The following is a 9,282-nucleotide window of genomic DNA, read 5'->3' as shown; positions in this document are numbered from 1 at the left end:
CATAGTGCATGTGGCCATGACCCCAATCATGGTTAATTCGGAATGGGCCAATAACCTTATTCGGCCCATCAGATATTGGGCGTCCCTATCATTCTCCCGTTGAGGGCTCCGCGGGCGCCAACTCAGGCGTTTCTTCAGAGGAGCGTTGCTGAACTCCGGGAGGCCGATCCGTATTGGGTCCGGTAACGGGGCGTCCTCCATATAAAACCATTCCAAAGGCCAGTCTTCGGACGCCTTCTTCGGGGTTCCGGATAGATATCTGGTCCCGGCGATGCGCCATATTTCGGCTCCGCCCACTTGATATATCGACCCCTCATGAGAACGGGGTACGAGGCAAAACAATCTCTTCCACAGCGCAAAATGGGCCTCGATGCCCAAGAACAGCTCGCAAAGGGCCACGAAGCCCGCGTGTGCAGGATGGAGGCAGGCGTAAGGTGGTGAAGCTGGAGCCCATAGAACTCCAGGAGCCCCCGGAGAAACGGATGTATGGGAAATCTGAGTCCCCTTATTAGATAAGGGATGAAGCATACCCGCTCTCCTTTGGAGGGATTGGGGACGCTCTCCTCCTGCTTTCCGCCCTTGTAGGTGGCAAGTCCGGCTCGAACCGGGACCATAAAGGCTGGGGGAAGATATCCCTCGGCTTGGAGCGGCACTAGCTCGCTATGCGGGACTGAACATCTCCCCCAATCTCCTGGCTGAGGGTTGGGAGCGCGAGAGGAGGAGCCGCATCGACTGTCCATGATGGAGTGGATTTTTGTCAGGGGCGCTTCGATGAATACTCGCGTAAGGAGGATGGTGTGATTCGGATCTAGATCCTCGCCTCTCTTATAGGCAGCTTATTCGCGCAGCTAGGGGGTAAAACATAAAAATACCCTGGCTTTTCGCATTCATATGACACGTGGAAGAAGGCCATTATTGGACGTGGAAGCCAAGGAGCGCGACATTTATAAGGAAGCCGGACACTATTCGGCAAGCACATGGAATTTGGAGGAGAACCCGCCTTGCAATGCCGAAGACAATGTACACGCCGGACTCGTCGTCATTGAAGCCTGGTTCGGGGGCTACTGAGGGAGTCCTGGACTAGGGGGTGTCCGGATAGCCGAACTATCATCATTAGCCGGACTCCAAGACTATGAAGATACAAGATTGAAGACTTCGTCCCGTGTCCGGATGGGACTTTCCTTGGCGTGGAAGGCAAGCTTGGCAATACGGATATGTAGATCTCCTACCATTGTAACCGACCCTGTGTAACCCTAGCCCTCTCCGGTGTCTATATAAACCGGAGGGTTTTAGTCCGTAGGACGAACAACAATCATACCATAGGCTAGCTTCTAGGGTTTAGCCTCCTTGATCTCGTGGAAGATCTACTCTTGTACTACCCATATCATCAATATCAATCAAGCAGGAGTAGGGTTTTACCTCCATCGAGAGGGCCCGAACCTGGGTAAAAACATCGTGTCCCTTGTCTCCTGTTACCATCTGCCTAGACGCACAGTTCGGGACCCCCTACCCGAGATCCACCGGTTTTGACATCGACACCTTGCATGCATCCAAATGGAGTTTCTACTCCAAGTTTGAGGCATCAATGATGTTCAATTCACCTCTCAAACGAAAAAACACTTTCTCATCAAGCGGTTTGGTGAATATATCCGCCAATGGCTTACCGGTACGAACATGTTTAAGATCTTTAGCAACATGATCTCGAATGAAATGATGACAAACTTCAATATGCTTAGTTCAAGAATGTTGCACGGGATTATGAGCAATCTTAGCAGCACTTTCATTTTCACAAAGCAATGGAACATGTTTCACATGTAGAACATAATCTTTAAGAGTTTGGGTCATCCAAAGTAAATGAGCACAACATGAACTGGCGGCAATGTATTCCGCTTCGATGGTGGATAAGGATACCGAGTTTTGTTTCTTGGAGGATCAAGACACAAGAGATCTACCAAGAAATTGATAAGTACCCTAAGTGGATTTTCTATCAACCTTGTCACCGGCATAGTCCAAGTCGGAGTAGCCAACAAGATTAAACAAGACCTCTTAGGATACCAAATGCCAAAGTTTGGTGTATGAATTAAGTATCTCACTATCCTTTTCACAGCCTTAAGATGACATTCTCTGGGGGCCGCTTGATATCGTGCACACATGCACACACTTAGCATAATATCGGGACGGTAGGCACATAAATATAACAATGAACCAATCATAGATCGGTAAACCTTTTGGTCAACCGGTTCGCCATCCTTAGTCAAGTCAAGATGTCCACTAGTAGGCATGGGTGTATTCATACCTTTGCATTCTTGCATGTTGAACTTCTTGAATAAATCCTTGGTGTACTTTGTTTGGGAACAATGGTACCCTCCTTAGTTTGCTTGATTTGCAAACCAAGAAAGAACTTGAGTTCACTCATCATAGACATCTCAGACTTCTCCGACATTAGCCTTCCAAACTTTTCATTAAAATGAGGGTTAGTCGAACCAAATATGATATCATCCACATAAATTTGGCACACAAATAATTCACCATTAACCCTTTTTGTAAAAAGTGTAGAATCAATTTTTCCAATCTCGAAGCCTTTTTCAATAAGGAACTTAGTCAAGCATTTATACCGTGCTCTAGGAGCTTGTTTAAGACCATAAAGAGCTTTGTGAAGTTTGTAAACATGATCGGCTTTCTTGGGATTAACAAAGCCGGCAGATTGTTTAACATAAACTTCCTCCTCAATTCCACCATTAAGAAATGCACTTTTAATGTCCATTTGATATAAAGTGATATCATGATGATTGGCATAAGCACGTAAGATGCGAATGGATTCAAGTCTAGCAATGGGAGCATATGTCTCACCATAGTCCATACCTTCGACTTGAGTGTGGCCTTGAGCGACAAGACAAGCCTTGTTGCGTACAACTTCTTCATCTTCATCTTCCTTATTCCGAAACACCCATTTGGTTCCAATGGCATTGTGCTTCTCATCGGGATTTTCAACCAACGTCCACACTTGGTTCCTCTCGAAATTGGGTAGCTCTTCATGCATGGCGTTTACCCAATCCATATCATCAAGAGCATCTTTGACCTTCATAGGTTCAATACTAAAAATGAACGAGTAATGTTTACAAAAGTTAGCCAAACGAGTTTTAGAGCGATTAATGCTCCCGGTTTGAATAGCATCAATGATTTGTTCGACGGGATGATCTCTTGAGACTCTTGCTCGAAATTGTGAGAGCTTTTGTTTGGTTCAGGGTGGAACATCCTCTACATTGTCTTGTTCTTATTCTTGTCTTTCTTCATTGTCGTTGGTGTTGTTGTTCTCTCGTGGTGGTGGAGAAGGAGGTCGATGAGGTTCATCTTGTTGTACATCCTCGTTTCCATCATCTTGATGTGTTCCACTTGTGAATGCCTCCAAGTCAACTTGTGGTTCACCTTGGCTAGAAGTTGAGGCTTCCACTTGAACGGACGAGGTACTCACCTTCACCTCTGTTGGGCAAATCTTTCCAATAGACAAGTCTTGTATTGCTTCCGAAGGATCTTTGTCACCTACATCAATTGGCAATTGCTCTACTTGTGAGCCATTAGATTCATCAAACTTCACATCTACCGTCTCTTCAACCTTTCGGGTCAAATTGTTGTAGACACAGTATGTGTGAGAGTTTGAGCCATAGCCGAGTAGGAAACCTTCATGAGATTTAGGAGCAAATTTCGAATGACGATGCTTATCAAGAATATAGAACTTTGAGCCGAATACCCGAAAGTATCCAACTTGGGGTTTGTTACCGGTGAGAAGCTCGTATGCTATCTTGAGGAGTAGCTTGTGAAGATATAGACGATTTGTTGCATGACAAGTGATAACCCACAAGTATAGGGGGTCGCAATAGTTTTCGAGGGTAGAATATTCAACCCAAATTTATTGATTCAACACAAGGGGAGCCAAATGATATTCTCAAGTATTAGTAGTTGAGTTGTCAATTCAACCACACCTGAAAGAGTTAATATCTGCAGCAAAGTATTTTGTAGCAAAGTAGTATGGAAGTAACGTTAACGGTGGCAAAAGTAATAGTAGCAGTTTTGTAGCAATCGTAGCAGTGGCAACGCAGAAGTAACTTAGCAAAGATCAATATGAAATGAGCTCGTAGGCAATGGATCAATGATGGATAATTACATCGGATGCAATTCATCATGCAACAGTTATTACATAGGGTGACACAGAACTAGCTCAAGTTCATCAATGTAATGTAGGCATGTATTCCGAATATAGTCATACATGCTTATGGAAAAGAATTGGCATGACATCTTTTGTCCTACCCTCCCGTGGCAGCGGGGTCCTAATGGAACTAAGGGATATTAAGGCCTCCTTTTAATAGAGTACTAGACCAAAGCATTAGCACTTAGTGAATACATGAACTCCTCAAACTACGGTCATCACCGGGAAGTGTCCCGACTATTGTCATTCCGGGGTTTGCCAGATCATAACACGTAGTAGGTGACTATAACTTGCAATATAGGATCAAGAACACTCATATATTCATGAAAACACAATAGGTTCAGATCTGAAATCATGGCACTCAGGCCCTAGTGACAAGCATTAAGCGTAGCAAAGTCATAGCAACATCAATCTTAGAACATAATGGATAATAGGGATCAAACCCTAACAAAACTAACTCGATTACATGGTAAATCGCATCCAACCCATCACCATCCAGCAATCCTACGCTAGGATTACTCACGCACGGTGGTGACACTACTAGGAAAAGGGCTATAGATGGAATTGACACTAATGGCGCACCAGACATGTGGTGCGCCATTAGTATATACTAATGGCGCACCACACCCTGATGCGCCATTAGTGTTGAAACTACTAATGGCGCACCCTGCTCACGGTGCGCCATTAGTACCGATTTTTTTTTGAACTAGTGCGCCTGTCCAAACATACTAATGGCGCATCCTCTGGTGGTGCGCCATTACTAGTTGTAACTAGTAATGGCGCACCGGCCGGAAGGTGCGCCACTAATGTTATTTTTTGTATTATTGTTTTTATTCCTTTTTTGCAAAAGTACTAATGGCGCACCATCTGGGGGTGCGCCATTAGTAACCTGGATTACTAATGGCGCATTTGTTGCTGGTGCGCCATTAGTAAGTGGGCAGCAACAAGATATTCTGGACAGCCTCTCCTCCCACACTCACTTTCTCCCCACTTCATTCTCTCCACCGCCTCCTCCTTGTCTCGGGTGCCTCCTCTTTTTCACCTCATTTCCACCATAGATTCATTCAAATTAAGTGGTTAAGTTACCTTGTTTTGCTAGGTAAGTAAGGGGGGAAGCTATATTTATGTTGTTCTCCCTACAACAATGTGCACATGCACTTTTTATGGCCTAGCTAGATCTATGTATGTTCGTGGTGTTGCATATGTTTGTGGTGTTGCATATGTGTTTGTGTTTGGAGGTGTACCGGTATTTGAAATGCGATAGTTGCCAATATTTTGCCGGAATGTTGATTCATTTCCGTTTCGGCGAGAATTTTGGCATTAAGCATTCTTTTTGGTCCTATTTTTAGGGAAAGTCATGCCAAATTTTTTTCTTGGTTCTAAAATATCGTTTTGCTCTACCCCGCAGGCAACCATGGTCCGCACGATGACCGAAGGCATCGTGAATAGGTTTTTGAGGTCCGCGAAGGCCGAGATGCTTCAAAAGAACGAGATGGAGATAAGATGTCCGTGTCGAAGATGCAAGCTGAATAGCCTTATTGCGGACCCGGATTCCGGGCAGGTGCGGGACCACCTGCTCTTGCGTGGTTTCATGGATGGCTATCGGTGGCAAGGTGATGAAGATGACTACGAAGTCGTCCATGGGGGTCAGGCAAGAAATGAGGAAGGGCAACAAGACAACCACCGCGGCTCAGGGGGGCGAGAAGACAAAGAATCCCCAGGAGATGATCACGACGGTGATGCTGTACACAGTCATCATGTAGAAGATGCGGGACATGATGATGATGCCGGCGGAGCAGACGACGCTGGACCATCGATGGGCTGGGTGCAGGACCCTCATATTCAAGAGCTACTTCTCAAGCAGATGGATAACGCAAGAGCTGCCGCCCGAGAGAAAGCCAAGATGGATCAACTTGAGTTAGACGTGGTTACTCCATTGTATGAAGGATGCAGGCCCGAGGATACCCGCCTGAAAGTAACGCTCATGGCTCTGGAGATGAAGGTAAAACACAAAATGACCGACGCATGCTTCGACGAGAACATGTCATTCTGGCACGAACGTCTTCCCAAGGGGAACAAGTGCCCGACTAGTTTGGAGGAGGCAAAGAAAATCGTGTGTCCTCTGGATTTACCGCACGTGAAATACCATGTGTGCATGAACAATTGCATCATTTATCGGGATGAGCACGCGGAGTCTACCATATGTCCGGTGTGCGGTGTCACTCGATACAAGAAGAGGAAGAAAGCTCTTCGAAAAGTGGTGTGGTACTTTCCGATCACTCCTCGTCGGCATCGGTATTTCACGGACCCTAAGGTAGCAAAGCTCCTGCGTTGGCACGCGGATAGGGAGGAGAAGAAGCGAGAAGATGACGCAAATGATCCGGAGATAGATAAAAAAGACAAGATGCTAAGTCACCCTAAGGATGCGAGCCAGTGGCAAGCGTTGAACTTCGAATACCCAGAATTTGGGAACGATCCAAGGAACATCATGCTAGGCACGAGCACCGATGGAGTCAATCCATTTGGCAGCCAGAGAAGCACACATAGCACCTGGCCTGTGTTCGTGTGGATGTACAACCTTCCCCCCTGGTTGTGCATGAAGAGGAAGTACATTCACATGAGTATGCTAATTGAAGGGCCGAAACAACCAGGGAACGACATCAATCTGTATCTGGGGCTGCTGAAAGAGGAGATTGACACGCTGTGGAAAACGCCAGCCAATACGTGGGACGCCGCAAAGAAAGAATATTTCCCTATGAGAGCCGCACTGCTCACGACGGTGCACGACTATCTCGGTTACGGATATCTTGCGGGGCAGGTAGTCCACGGATTTTCTGGATGCGTAAGGTGCATGGATGACACAACGTATTGCCAGCTAGATAGAGATCTCGGGTCTTCGAAAACCGTGTTCATGGGACATCGAAGGTGGCTTCGCGACAATGACCCGTGGAGGAAACGCAAGGATCTGTTCGATGGTGAAACCGAACCCCGAAAACGCTCGTGTACGAGGATCGGCGAGGAAATAGACAAGCTGTTGAAAAATTGGAAAGACTGCCCACTGCCGGGAAAGAAGCAAAAGGCACCAGAGCCGCTGCTGAAGGTATGGAAAACGAGGTCTATTTTCTGGGACTTGCCGTACTGGAAGATCCACCGTGTGCCTCACAGCCTTGATGTCATGCATATCACGAAGAACGTGTGCGAGAGTCTGCTTGGTACCCTGCTCAACATGCCAGAGAGGACCAAAGATGGGCCGAAAGCAAGGGCAGACTTGAAATCAATGGGCATCAGGCAGGAGCTTCACGCTATATATGATGATGATGATGATGATGATGATGATGATGATGATGATGATGATGAGGCGAAGCAGGACACAGAAAGTTGTCGCAAAGGCAAAAAGGCCAAGAAGACCGGAAATGACTACCCTCCCGCGTGCTTCACTCTAAGTCAGGAGGAGATCGAGCAGTTTTTCACCTGCCTCCTAGGAGTAAAACTTCCTTACGGTTACGCGGGGAAGATAAGCAGATACCTAGACCCAGCGAAGCAGAAGTTCAGCGGGATGAAGTCTCACGACTGTCACGTGCTGATGACGCAGATACTTCCAGTTGCAATCCGTGGGATCATGGACGCGCACGTCCGTGAAACGCTATTTGGCCTATGCAACTTCTTCGACGTCATCTCTCGGAAGTCGATTGGCGTGAGGCAACTCAGAAGGCTACATTAAGAGATCGTGGTGATACTATGCGAGCTTGAGATGTAGTTCCCGCCCGCATTCTTCGACGTTATGGTGCATCTGCTGGTCCATATAGTGGAGGATATCATCCAACTCGGGCCGACGTTCCTGCACAGCATGATGCCATTCGAAAGGATGAATGGTGTCATCAAAGGATACGTTCGCAACATGTCACGTCCAGAGGGAAGCATAGCCAGGGGCTTTCTGACCGAAGAGTGCATCTCCTACTGCACGAATTATCTACGCATCGAGAACCCCGTTGGTCTGCCCGTCAACAGGCACCTCGGCAGGCTCGCTGGATGGGGTCACCGTGAGGGTCGCCGTGAAATGCATGTCGACTTCGAGGGTCGACTCGCCGACTTTGAAAGAGCAAACCTAGTCGCGCTACAACACATAGACGTGGTCGATCCTTGGGTGGTAGAGCACAAAACCTTTATTAAGAGGACGTACAATGACCGAGGCCAACAGACGACGGACGGAGATATACTCAAAGAGCACAACTCATGTTTCACGCGTTGGTTCAAGCAGAAGCTTCTGTCGTACCCTTTACATGAGGATTCTTCCGCGGAAGAACAACTCATATTCGCCTTGTCACAGGGCGCCGAGCACAACCTGATGACCTATGAGGCGTACGATATCAACGGCTACACATTCTACACCGAGGCCAAGGACATGAAGAGCGATGGTTATCAGAACTCCGGGGTAACGATGGAATCCTACACCGGTAACGACAAGGACAGATACTACGGAAGGATCGAGGAGATCTGGGAGCTGAGCTACGCTGGAGAGAAGGTCCCGATGTTCCGTGTCAGATGGGCCAAGAACATCATAAAAGAAGACCAATATTTCACCACCATGGTTATACCCGAAGCCAAATCCAAGACCGCGGGCGCAAACATCACCGCGAAAAATGAGCCATGGGTACTGGCTTCCCAAGTGGACCAATGCTTCTTCATTACCGACCCGCCAAAGCCCAGTCGTGTTGTCGTGAGGAGAGGCAAAAGGAAGATCATCGGAATGGATGGAGTAGCCAATGAGCAAGACTTCGACAAGTACGGCGACCCGAGGATCGAACATGACGACGATGATGAAGTAGCAGCATACACCACAAGAAGAAGCAGGACCACCCTACCTAAAGGACGTCCGTTCCACAGAAGAACTCCATTTGCGAAAAAGAAGGGCAAGAAGATTGTTAACAGATAGCTAGCTAAGATCGATTGTATTTAAATCGCAGCCTTCATTTCTCGATTGTATTTCATGGGCACTTTTTGAACTATCATGAATATTTTTAAATTTCATGGACACTCGATCTCGATCCCCCTCCATCTCGATCGCTATCCCACCTCGC

This window comes from Triticum aestivum, chromosome 2B (genome assembly GCF_018294505.1).
Source record: "Triticum aestivum cultivar Chinese Spring chromosome 2B, IWGSC CS RefSeq v2.1, whole genome shotgun sequence".
In the NCBI taxonomy this organism is placed as follows: domain Eukaryota; kingdom Viridiplantae; phylum Streptophyta; class Magnoliopsida; order Poales; family Poaceae; genus Triticum; species Triticum aestivum.
Note: the sequence above shows the minus strand (reverse complement) of the source record.